Source organism: Jaculus jaculus, chromosome 13 (genome assembly GCF_020740685.1).
Source record: "Jaculus jaculus isolate mJacJac1 chromosome 13, mJacJac1.mat.Y.cur, whole genome shotgun sequence".
NCBI classification, from domain to species: domain Eukaryota; kingdom Metazoa; phylum Chordata; class Mammalia; order Rodentia; family Dipodidae; genus Jaculus; species Jaculus jaculus.
Genome location: NC_059114.1, coordinates 62400628 through 62414916, shown reverse-complemented (window position 1 = coordinate 62414916; position 14289 = coordinate 62400628).

The window sequence follows — 14289 nt, the reverse complement described above, 5'->3', positions numbered from 1 at the left end:
CTGGCAAGCACCATGAACTGCAGGAAAACCCCTAACAGCAATGGTCTTGACATAAACCACGATTTTGTTCTTAGCTTTGGCATGCGGTTTGGATTGATTAGCTTACAGACTTATTCACTGTGAGAAAATATTTCCTAGATTTATTCCGGTTTAGTTTTGGAGTTTTTAAGCTAAGAATAGGGACATATTCCTGGTGTCATTTTTGCACATGGAATTCTATCAGCTTTATTCTTCATCCTATTTTAAAGAAGGAATGTTGATAAAATATTAGAAAGGAATCCTCTAATACATCAGCTAAGTACTAAACACCAAGAACTTGATTACTTTCCAAGTTTTGATTTTTTTCTTTATGTAACAAATATATTTATGTCCACATTGCTAAATAAGATTGAAACATTTAATGTTTCCATCAAAGTTATGGATTTAGTTGATTTTACTTATATAAAAATACAGTTTCTGGACTGGAGAGATGGATTAACACTTAAGGCACTTGCCTGTGAAGCCTGAAGACCCAGTTTCAACTCTGCAAAACCCACGTAAGCCAGATCTGCATGGTGGCACATGCCTCTGCAGCTGGTATACAATGACTAGAGGCCCTGTTGTTCTCATTCTCTCTCTCTCTCTCCCAAATAAATAAATAAATAATATTTTAAAATAGTTTTTATGAAGTGGGCTTCTTTATTTGAAGTTAATCTAAACATTTTAGTTTCCTTTTTGACCCAAATAATTTGAATTTTTCTCAAACAATTTTTTTAAAAAAATTGTTCATTTTTATTTATCTATTTGAGAGAAAGATACAGAGAGAGAGAGAGAGAGAGAAAGAGAGAGAGAGAGAGAGAGAATGGGCTTCCAGCCACTGCAAACAAACTCCAGACGTGTGCACCCCCTTGAGCATCTGGCTAATGTGGGTCCTGGGGAATTGAGCCTAGAACCAGGGTCCTTAGGCTTCACAGCCAAGTGCTTAAATGCTAAGCCATCTCTCCAGTCCTCAAACAATTTTTTTCTTGAACAATTATTTTCTTCTTTAAATATTTTATATTTATTTATTTATTTATTTATTTATTTATTTATTTATATGCATGCATGGGGAGGTAAGGAGTGAGAGAAAATAGTCACACTAGGGCCTCCTTGCTTTGCAAATTAATGAACTTCAGACACAGGCACCACTTTGTGCATCTGGCTTTATGTGAGTACTAAGGAACTGAACCTGGGCTATCAGGCTTTTTAAGGAAGTGCCTGTAACCAGAGAGACATATCTCCAGCCCCTACAATTATTTTATATAACTTTGTTAGTGACATGCAAGGAAAAAGAAATTTTGTGCAGCTCTTTTCTTTGGGATGGGCATGACATCTTAAATTAGAGTAGCTGTGATTACAGCATAAGATTCTCATGAGATCAGAGTCCATTAACATTAGCTCATAGATGGATAGCTCAGAGGGCTCAAGCACCAAACAAGTTCCTCATAAGGCCTGTCCCCATCCCATTTATATAAGGTAAGAAATTCACTGGGGGGCTGGAGAGATGGCTTAGCTATTAAGCGCTTGCCTGTGAAGCCTAAGGACACCAGTTCGAGGCTCGATTCTCCAGGTCCCACGTTAGCCAGATGCATAAAGTGGCACACACATCTGGAGTTCATTTGTAGTGGCTGGAAGCCCTGGCATGCCCATTCTCTCTCTCTATCTGCCTCTTTCTCTCTCTGTCACTCTTAAATAAATAAATAAATAAATAAAAATGAACAACAACAAAAAAAGACATTCACTGGGGTGGGACTTTTGAGTACTATAGCTGCATGTACATGTCACAGGCTACACCCCAATTGCTTTTGATTCATAGATGCTCCTGTAAAGAACCCCAATAAATACCAGTTCATCAGGCTGAATTTTTTTGGTGTGGTGGGGCCTAGAGTAGTTACTTTCTAATTGCTGGAAAAACAAACAACAAGAAAAAACCCCTCCAGACCAAAATCAGCTTAAAGGAGGAATGTATTTATTTAAGTTTATTGTTCAGAGGAGAATTTGCTTTGTGGTTGGGAAAGCAAGACATCTGCAGCAAGCTTGCTCACATTGTCATACATCATCATCTGGGGATCAGCAGCAAGACTAAGCTAGCTAATGAACATCCACTAGACCAGAAATCACAAATGCAAGGCCCACTCCTAGTGATACACATCCTCCAGTAATGTTTCACTTTCCTAAGGCTCGATCGACTGGGGACTGAGTATGAGGCTTAATCTCAAACACAGGAGGATTTTACATTCATATGACCATAGTGTCCTTTCTATTTAGACATATATATATATATATATATATATATATATATACATATATATATATACATACACACACACACACACACACACACACACACACACACACACATATATACATGGAGAGAGAGAGACTTTATGTATCCCTAGGAAAAATCCTCTGATAATTTCATAGAACTAATTTGAGTCAAAGTCATATGAGCTAATCAATAGAATTTTGCTATGATTCTCAAAACATAAAGTTCAATAATGAGCCAGAGTGTATGATAACTATCTTTTGCTTTTTGGCAGTATTTATCCTCAATGCCTCTATTTTCCAGCATTAGCAATCATCAAGTTTTGTTGTTTTATTTCTGCCTTTAAAAAAATGCACAACTATGCCAATATCTGAAGTTTGCCTAGCGATCAGCTCTATTCAAGAATTCAAGTCACTAAATAGCCTTTATTCCTGCCCCTCCTGTCCTCTTCATCCATCACCACCAGTCAGAGCTGATGATATTTGGCCTTCTGCACAGGCTTCATTCTCTAGAGGCTCTTTCCTCATTCTATTGAGCCTAACTGTTGTATGTTCGTTTTTGTCACCTTGAATTAACTCCTCATTTTATTAAAGCACTCTGTAGATTACTTCAGAACATATGGCAGAAGCAGGTAACATTTCTGGATGGTTTTAATGTCTCACATTGTCTTTATTGTGTCGTTCAATTGGCAGTTTTATTGTGTGAAAATTTTAGTTGAGTTTCTTTTCCACCAGAAAATTTCTTCTATCAAACAGTTTGATGATAAACTGATTCACCTTGCTTCATGGAATTTTTCCTCTCTAGGCATCATTGAATATTTGCTTTACTTTTAGTGTTTTAAACTCTCCTGACAATAGGTTTATATGCATTTTCTACTTTAGCATGAAAGACAAATTTAAAGAAGCTTTTTCTCTCTTTAAATCCAGGATATTAGTATAAATGTTTTTATAATCAGCTTTCTGTACTTGAAACTGTTGAACATTTTCAATTATTTTACTAAGTAGCTTATGTTTTGTACATGTCTTCCATATTTGCCATTTCCATTATTTTTTCTATTATAAGTTTATTATCTTCAGTTATGTTTATAATTTTCAAAGGATCTTTCTCCCTCTCGAATAATAACATATCTTCTTGAATATTATAGTACAGTTAGAACCATTAGCTCACAATACCTCTAGTTACCTGCACAAGAAATGCATCAATTATGGATGGGAGAGGAACTCATAAAGCCTCAATCCCTTCCCTAGGACTATTAACATATAATAGGTTGCTAGGGGTCGGGGTGAGGTCAGTGGTTGTAGTTACTAGGAACTTGTTCAAACTGCAGTAAATAACTCCCCAGCTATGCAGCCTAAGCAATTCTAGCTAAACTCAGTCACACACACACACACACACACACACACACACACGGAGGATGGTAGAGAAAGTAGAGCGCAGAAGTTCAGCAGGAGTGGGAGGTGTTAAAAAAGAAAATGATAGGGGTGAATTCAATTTAAACATTGTATACATATATAAAATTGTCAAAAAAAACCCAGAATTTTGAAATACCAAAACTTTGAAAATTTCAAGAATTTATACACAGATATATTTTATTATATTTTATTTATTTAGTTGAATGCAGGAGAGAGAGAGAGAGAGAGAGAGAGAGAGAGAGAATGTGTACTCCAGGGCGTCCAGCCACTGCAAACAAACTCCAGACATCTGTGCCCCTTGTGCATCTGGCTAACGTGGGTCTTGGGGAATTGAGCCTTGAACTGGGGTCCTTAGGTTTCACAGGCAGGTGCTTAACCGCTAAGCCATCTCTCCAGCCCATAGATATATTCTTGTAAAGAAACTTTAGACAAGTAAAAGTCACACCTACACACAGAAAAAAAAAAAAATACACCAATGTAGAAGAGGGATAGGTTGGGATGGAGTTTAGCAGAAGTGGGGATGTCAGAGAGGAGGGTCAAGAGAAGGCAGTGGGGAGGATCATGATGAAACTACATTATGCACATGTTTAAAATTTTCAATAAATAAAGCCAGAATATTTTTACATGGTGATGAATTAGTCAGGTTCTCTAGAGAATCAAAATAAGAGAGAGGTTTATGGACAGCGGTTGGTTTTGGTGGGTAACTGGCTCACACGGTATGCAGGCTAATCAGTCCCACCACAGGCCGTCAGAGATCTGGCAACCCACGGATGCAGGGATATGTAGCTCAGCCCAAATCTGCAGTCCTGAGATCCAGGAGAGCTGACGGCAAGGTTTTAAGCCTAGGACCAATGCCAGAAAAGCGGGTGTGGTCTGCTGTTACTTGATTGAGTCCTAGGTCCAGAGAACTTAAGAGTTCTGACATCCATCAGCAGGGAGCAAAGTGTCCCAGCTCCAAGAGAAAAATAGTTTTCTCTTTTCATTTTTCTTCCCTCAGGGCTCTTAGTCAATTGAATGGTTTCTGTGCATTTATGGCTAGACCCTCCCCACTTATTTCACCAACATACTCTTTAATACTCTCTAGAGACACACTCAATAAAGGCATAATTAGTCGCAACACTGTGATTTCCATCCTACTATTACTTAATTCAGATGAAATTGACACATAAAATTTCCCTTTATAATAACAGTATATACTAAGTGAAACATTACAATAAACTTATGTATTAAAAATAATCATATATGAATTCACAGCACATAGAATTAATATTTTATCAGACAAAACAATGAAATATCACTATTAGTAGTGAAATTTTTGATATAAAAGTTAGAACACATAACTTAAATAATTATATGATTTCATTAGATTATCCAAAATATAAATTAAAAAGATACAGTAAATGATGTCAAATTGGCTATCTTAAGTTTATTAGTATTTTTCAGATGATCTACATAGAAGTGTTGAATTTGTCACCAGTGCATAACATTAATGTATGTTCTGTAGCTCATGTTGTGATCAAATTGTGGACTTCAAAATATGTTTACTATTAAATACTTATCTGAAATTAGTAATAGAGATGTAGGAAAAATACTTTAGGTTTAATTATTATAATGCTGGTTTTAAATATTTAAATTTAAAATATTTTGAATATTTAAATATGAGAGAGAGAGAATGAATGAGCATGCCAGGGCCTCCAGCCACTGCAAAGGAACTCCAGATGCATAGACGCATGTGCCACTTTGTGCATCTGGATCACGTGGACACTGGGGAATTGAACCTGTTTGTTGGACTTCACAGGCAAGCATCTTAACTATTGAGCTATCTTTCTAGCCCTATAGTGCTTTTTTAATATGCATGGATGATACCATTCTACTTTCAAGATATTCACAGTAGTAAAACAGGGTGCATAAAACAAAGGCTATGCTTCAAAATAGAATTTAATATTGTAGATTCACCAAAGTCCAGTCCCTGCTGTGGTTCATTCCAATGAAGAAAACTGTAAACTTCACTTTTATTTGTCTTATTTTCTCCTGCTCTTGGGCTTTTTCATCTTCTGTATGGGAAGCATTGTTTTTCTGTAAAAGTTCAGTTCCATTCAGAAGGATATTGGCTTAGAAAGAAGATAGGAAAAACAAGATAAGAGCCTTTTAAAATTAATGCATTAAAAGCGAGTCTGAACTGAGTCATCTTCTGATATGCTTGCTGATGAAAGCATCAGTTGACTAAAATTGTCTATTCTGTTACAATGGTAACAGAAATGACCCATTTTTCAAGTTGACTACATTATTTCTTTTAATAGCCCTATTTTTGTTTCGGTGGGAGGCATATATGTGTGTGTTGTATTTTATTTATTAAAGTATGTCATTAAAATATGATCAGAGACATTTTAGTATTCTCGGAAAACTTATTTTACAATGAATTTCTATAAAAATTTTACACCTCCACTATTACAGGGTTGTTGTAATCCTCATTTCATATATTGCAACATATAATTTTTGTCAATCATGGCAAATATAGGCAGAAATATAAGAAGATAGATTAAGTACTTTTATAGAAAATTCATAATTGCTCAGTGATTAGATCCTTTCAGTGCCCTTTAAAATTTATTATTATTCATTTCAACTGAGTACACCTGGGAAAATGAACATGTTAATTTTAAGTTTATAGGATATCAAATTTTTCTCTATAAAGCTTGGATGATATGTTAAATTTTATAAGTTATGGTAAAGCTGTACAAAAATTCCCTTCACATGGAACCTTAAAAAATGTCACAATTGGGGCTGGAGAGATGGCTTAGCAGTTAAGCGCTTGCCTGTGAAGCCTAAGGACCCCGGTTCGAGGCTCAGTTCCCCAGGTCCCACGTTAGCCAGATGCACAAGGGGGCACACGCGTCTGGAGTTCATTTGCAGAGGCTGGAAGCCCTGGCACGCCCATTCTCTCTCTCTCCCTCTATCTGTCTTTCTCTCTGTGTCTGTCGCTCTCAAATAAATAATTTTTTTTTTAAAAATGTCACAATTGTCTGAATTTAAGCTGGTAGATTCAGATAAAAACAAAGAGAAACACCCTGGCTTAGTTCTTATAAGAGTTGACTCACAGGAAATATAAAGGATCCAAACCAAAAGGCTTAAGGCAATTATTTCCATTATTAAGACTTTTTTTCATTGGAAAATATCAAAGTTACAGGCATACATGTTTGGAAATTTAGAGCAATATTTCAAATCTGTTGAAAAAATAGAATAGGTTACTGGATGGGTCCACATACCATGGGCTACCTCACCTCTTTAGTTAACTAACAGCTATCACTCTATGGCATGTTGGGCAAGACAATATTGTTGATCAACTGTGACATATGTGACTGGCCTCTCTAGAAGACTACTTCTCCATCTCTCTCTTCCTCAATCTCTCTCTCCCTCTCTGTCTCTCTCTCTCTCTCTCTCTCTCTCTCTCTCTCTCTCTCTCTCTCTCTCTCTCTCTCACACACACACACACACACACATACTGCTATCTAGGATCTAGTTAATATCAAAGAAGATGTGTACCAGAGTAGTTAGCATACATAGGAAGCTGAATATGGAGTAAAATAGTAGATTAAGGTGTCAACAGCATAGGTTATCTTTAAGCTGAAATATTATAGTAATATACTTTAAAGATGATAAAATATTTACTTTCATATTACAAATGTAATTTGATAAAAGAGGTGTTAAAATAAAGTCATAAAAATTTCTTTTCTTCAAATTGTATAGTAACTAAATACATTAGCTATGTTCATTCCTGGATTAAAGATAAAAATATCTCTCCCATAGGGAAAACTCTGAATACCAGAGCATCATTATTGAAAAAAAGCTTCCTTTCCTTGCCAGCTTCAGGAACATTTCTTCCCACACTTATGCACTTTATGCAGGCACTATCTGTGAGCTTCCTGTAAAAGGAAAGGGTCTGTCTTCCAGAGGAAAAAATAATAATTTATTTCCCTGTACCACAGTTTTCTTCACAATTATTTATTTATTTCTATCTCTTTTCTTTTTTCAGTTTTTTAAAGAGGGAGAGAATTGGTGCATCAGAGCCTCACCTACTGCCATTGAACTCCAGCTATTTGTGTCACCTAGTTGGCATGTGTGACCTTGTGCTTGCCTCATTTTTGTGCATATGGTTACTGTGGAATCTGGAGAGTTGAACATGGGTCCTTAGGCTTCATAGGAAAGCGCCTTAACCAGTAAGCCACCTCTCCAACCCTTTTCTGTCCCTTTTCTATTGCTTTCCAGGGTTATTGATAACTATTTCATGCAGATAACAGGCTGGTTATTTAAATAACTAGGGTAAACAATTTGAATTATGTCTCACATGACTATCCCTGTCTCTCTCTCTCTGTATATATAATATTCAACTTATTTATTTGAGAGAGAGAGAGGAAAAGGCAGATATATTAGAGAGATTAGGAACACCATGGCCTCCAGACACTGAAAACAAACTCCAGATGCACGCACTCCCTTGTGCACCTGGCTTACATGGGAGCTGGGAAACAAACCTGGGTTCTTAGGCTCACAGGCAACTGCCTTAAGTGCTGAGCTCTCTCTCCAGCCCAAATTATATACTTTGTTTATTAAATTATTTTTCTTCCATGACACAGTTGATATTATAAAACATAAATCTACTTAACATTTAATTTTAATTATTATATACTGCTAGTAAGGGTATTTTATATTCAGACAATTCATACAATAATTTTAAGTAACCCAGGTAAGTAAAAGGAATCAAGAAAGACATGGGAATACAAATTATGCTATGCACGGTTTTCATTTACTCCTGACATCATTTTCTGATTTTTATTGTGAACAAATGATGCTTTTTCATCTTAACTTTTGTTTTATGTTTTAATAAAGTTATGGTTAAATTTGAATTAATGTTTTAATTATGTATAATCAATACCGGGCATGCTTATCTTCATTTGCAGCTTTTTTATTTCCTGACACAAATAGAAAGAGAGTTCCCCAGCTGCTCTCAAGTGCCTCCTTCCAAGAGCCACCCCCTGCTCTGGATGGCAGTGATGTCTGTGAAGACCCCAGACTCATTATAGTGTGAAGAAGTGACATTTGAGTATCCTGCATTGGGGGACACATCTCCAGCACATGCACCGGAGTCCTTAAAGTATTCTTCTCCATATACTTTTAACCATCTTGGACCAAGGAAATCAAACCAAACCAAAACCAAAATCTCATAATCGATATGCTAAGAAGCAAGGAAAGTATATGAATAAAATCAGTGCAAAATGGATAGCTATTTCATAGACATAATATCATAGAGTTTCTATATTACAACTTGAGTTCAGTAATATTTGACTATACCAGTACATTTTAATTTTCAATATAACCTTAATCACGTGCCTAGAAATGACAAAAGACATGCAGAAAGTGAAGCAATACATTTCTGTTTTAAGTGGTTATACAATAGCTAAGTAAAAGAAATTACACAAAATTATATATTATCCTCATTTACTAAAAATCTCTACAAATAGAACAAAAGCATATTTCAACTGCAGCTGATGTTATGCAATGAAAACTGTAACAGAGTAGAAATGCCAGAGAAATCCTTCAGGAGAAACTGCACAGTGACCTGCAGAAGATTGCTAATTTAATTTTATCATTTCAAGTGAAAGTGACTGGAAACAAAAGGAGCCTAATCTGAACAGTAACCCTCACTGCAAGGCCTCAGTACATTTTGCAGATAATAATGGTTCCCATGTGGATGACAGAAGTTAGCAAGAGTACTAAAAATTACACTTTCTTTTACCATAGTAAAAATGAACTGGCATTGCATCTTATCTCCTGATCCACATAAGTAAAATGGAAATTTCTTTCCAGGCTTTACGAATTTTACTGACCTTTTTGTTCATATGCTTCTATTCTAATTAGATGTAAAAAGACACCCAGAAGCAATATTTGAAAATTCTAAAAAAATAAATAAATAAACAAAACACAGGAGAAATTCTCCCCATATGTGTGATTTCACAGGGCTTTACCATCAGTGTTTATTTTAATAACTAAAAGAAACAGAAGTTATCTGTTTCAAATGAGCCTATATTAAGCAAAATACTCAGCTACTGATTTGACTCAGAAGCTAGATGTATCTGAAATTATCATGAAATGCTAAACCACACACATTAAATGTAATAAATGCCATTGTGAGTAAGAGTTGAGATGTTTAATATTTGCATATAAATGTAAGTCATTTATACCTTCTACTGGGAGAGGGGAGACAAGTGCACATTACTTGAGAAATTACTCACGGCACAAATGCCGACGTGGGAGGAGGTGAATTCTTTCCCTATGACAGGCTAGGATCAGTTGGGATAGGATAAGGCAGTATTAATGGTTTATCTGTCACCTCTGCCCCAGGTGATGTGTGCCGTGCAGCTCAGTGACAAGGTACACTCACATATAACAAATGTATTGTATGGAGTGCACATGTTTATGTAAGTATTCTTCCTAACAGTCAATGTCTTTCTTCCCAAATACAGTCACTGTTGAAGTCATGTGGACTGTGCCTTTTGTTCTATAGCATACTTATACTGGTGTAGTTTCTATTTTGTTGTTACCATTTTTTTTCTTTTTCTTTTCTTTCTTTTTTTGAGAGAAAGAGAGAGAAAGGGGGGGAGGGAGGTGTAGAATGGGCATACCAAGACCTCTGGCCACTGCAAATGAACTCCAGACACATGTACCACCTTGTGCATCTGGCTTATGTGGGTGATGGAGAATCAAACCCAGACCTTATGCTTTGCAAACAAACACCTTGACTACCAGCTTTCTACTAGCTTTCATGAATCCTTTTCTTGTTATTGAGTAAGTACTGTAAGTATTTGTTATAAAGTAAATATGTAATGAGTTTCTTCACTATAACTAACTGTAGTTGACATATTGGGAAATCTTAATCATTTAGAAATAATATTTTTTCTATTTGCTGAAGAGTAAAAATTTGCATTTGTTCTATAATTATTAAGGAAAAGTTAGCCGGGCATGGTGGCACACACCTTTAAACCCAGTACTCAGGAGTCAGAGGTAGGGAGGATCAGTTTGAGGCCACCCTGAGACTACATAGTGAATTCCAGGTTATTCTGAGCTAGAGTGAAACCCTACCTTGAAATACCAAAAAAAAAAAAAAAAAAAAAGGAAAAATAAGTTGAAAGTAGTTTGGCATAAAGATTAAGATTCACCATTATAGTAGAAGGCTAGACATTCACAGCAGCATTCTCATATGTATTGTCATATTTGACTTTTTGCCTGACTTTGAGATAATACCAATGCCTGGTTTATTCACTTATAATGGAGGAGTAGAAATAATTACTGAACCATAGGAGCCCTGTAAGGATTTCAGACTCAGTGTATTTAATTTTTTTCTGAGTCTAAGATGAAAGGTTTTAGATGAGTGCAAAATATTACAAAGGACAAATACAGCAGCTAATCTCACATTCAGGATAATAAATGTCACTTCAGATGAAAGGCTTATTTTGTGCATTTATTCAAAAATATGATGGAAATTATTTATCTTCCATGTTCTACTGACAGTATGCATTAAGTGTCATAAGTTGTTGCAAGGCTCTGAAGAAATCATCTTTGACATTTTTTAACTTTGTGTTTGATGGCATTATCTCCAGCAGCTATCATGTGCCAGCAACTTTAAAAATCAAAAGAAGCATTTTTGGATCAAAAGGAAATTTAAAAAAGTACCCAGGAAGGTGAACAAATTAAGCAAAGATAAATAATAATTAGGACATACAGATCAAACAGAACAGGAAAAAGAGCAGCATTAATAATATTATAATAAACAACTTCACAATGGCTGCATCACTGCTGTAGTTTATTGTAAATGCCTTAAGCAAAATAAAAGTTTATAAGTTTCTATTTGATGTTAATAAAAGTATCAATGAGAAGAATTCATATTGAACAAAAATTGATTTTCCTTATAAAATGTTGTGTGTAGACCAAGTTTTATACTGGATTTGGTTTTTAAAGAAGCTATATGAATCAAACTTTATAATCAAATGTTTGATCATAGGACATATGACATTATCATGTTTTTATAAACATATCAGACACCAAGGGTACCCTTAGAAGTATTGTATCTGCATAAAAATTCCAGAAGTTGCATAGTAGGTTCTGTCCTAATGATAATCAGACATGATGCTCAAATCTTATTAATATCTTTTTTTTTTCAGTAACTTTTGGTATATAAATGACAACATCCAGGAATCCTGTGTGTGTCCATTGCTGTAAATGAATGCAGTCATACAATATGTTGCCCATATATATTTATGTAACTATGACATCAAATCATATGCAGAAATAAAAGTCTTAGCTTGGGACTAGAAAGATGGCTTAGTGGTTAAGGTGCTTGCCTACAAAGCCTAAGAAACCAGGTTTGATTCCTCAGTACCCAGTAATCCAGATGCACGAGGTGGCACATGTGTTGTCTGAAGTTTGTTTCAGTAGCTAGAGGCCCTAGCGTACACCTTCCCCATCTTTCTCTCTACCTTTCTCTCTCTTAAGTAAATAAATAAAATATTAAAAACTTTAGCTATTCTACTGGTGTACTGGAATCATCAATTATTTTAAAAATACAACAAACTGTTTAAAATTTTTATTTTTTTAGTTCTTATTACTTACTTTGAGAGAGAGTGAAATGAGCATGCCAGGGACTTAAGCTGCTGAGGACTAACTCCAAACGTGGGCTCCCTTTTGTGTGCATGTGCAAAGCTGCGTGCTTTGCATCACTGTGTGTCTGGCTAGGGGAAGTTTTCATCTTTCTCCCTATCATCTATCTATCTATCTATCTATCTATCTATCTATCTGTCTGTCTGTCTGTCTGTCTGTCTGTCTGTCTATCTATCTATCTATCTATCTATCTATCTATCTATCTATCTATCTACCTACCTACCTGTTTATCATCTATCCATCATCCATCAATCTGCTTGTCTATCATCTATCTACATAATCTATCATCTATCAATATCAATCATCTATATCTATTATCTATCTATCTATCATCTAACTATCTATCTATCTATCAATCAACTATCTAACTATCTAGCTATATTTTCTAGTTATATATATATATATATAATTACTTTAGGCACCATAATAATCATAGTTAAGTGCTGTGCAGAGTCTTTACCTAGTATATTAGAGATCCTAGGTTCCTGGAAGAAAGAGAAATAATGTATTATGTTTTCTTTAATTTTCAGAAAAATGTCCTAGAAAATATAATTTTGAATTGCAATATAGTGAGTAGAAGAAAGTATGAAGTAAAATTATGTTTAATTTAAAATTTGGGATAAGAACTTTTAAAATTAAGTTATAAATATAACCTTAATGGGAAATTTTGAGGGGCACAGGCTTGGGAATGAACAGTCAGTATTAATTTGATGATAAGTTAGTTTATGAAATGTCAATACCTTTTAGGACTATAGACATAAACAAGATTTTAAATGCCCTTCAGTCTGCTCATTAAAATAGGTTTCTAATAAAGAACCTCTAGGCTTCCATGATGGTAGGGCTACACAAAAAGTTGAATTTGGTTCTTGTTACCATAGTTCAAATGTATTCATTCTGAGGGTTTTTTTTTTTGAATTTTTCTATCTATCAGTTACACATGCATGCACACATGCATGTGCACACACACACATCTAGGTGTTAGAAATATCTAGACCACTTAACAATGACTTGAAGTCAGTGGTGTGCAACAATCCATGATAGCTCCCACTTCAATGATTTCTCTCTGGATATTCTCCATCACTGAAACAACTGGACCCACAAATTTCTTCTTCCTCTTCTATAATTGTTCACAATCTTACCAACATGTCACCTTTTCATTATGGCCCTCACCAACATATTTTCCACTCTTGTGACCATGCCCTTGCACAATATGCCTTTGTAGATGACCCTGTGATAACACAGACCAGGTGTCTCCACTCATGCTTTGGAAGGAACAGATTTCAATTCTAATCCTTGGCCAGTAGAAGGCTTGCACACTTACACTGGCTCTTTCGGTGTTTGGCCAAGAGGCTGGAATGACATAGGTATCAGATCTATCATTCCGTCTGACGTCATCTTTCAAAGAGCCATCCTCTACTCACAAACATAGTTCATGAGTGAATCTGGCTTGTGCCACCATGACTGGCCTATATCACTTCACCATTCTGGCAACCTACATAATAATAATGACTACCATAATCAACTAAATTTGGGGACAGATTTTGTGTGTTAGCAGTTAACCAGTATATCTGTGTTTCCCAGAAAGCAAACATTAAAACAAAGCTGACTTTTGGTAGGTAAGTAAGAAAAAAGGAAGTAAGGCATGAATTACAAACAAATAACATAATACAAGATGAATCAACATTGTCATCATAAATAAGTAATCTAGTATATCTGTAATCTCATTTCTCATTGTACAGGCTTATTTCTTAGAATGCAAGCCCACCTACTTTTCACAGAAGAAATGCACTCTTTTCATGCAGACACTGGTAAAATGAGAAGTTCCAATTGTCAATGCATTGGGCTTTTGATGCCCTCTGTTAGATATAATGAGAGCCATACTGCGGT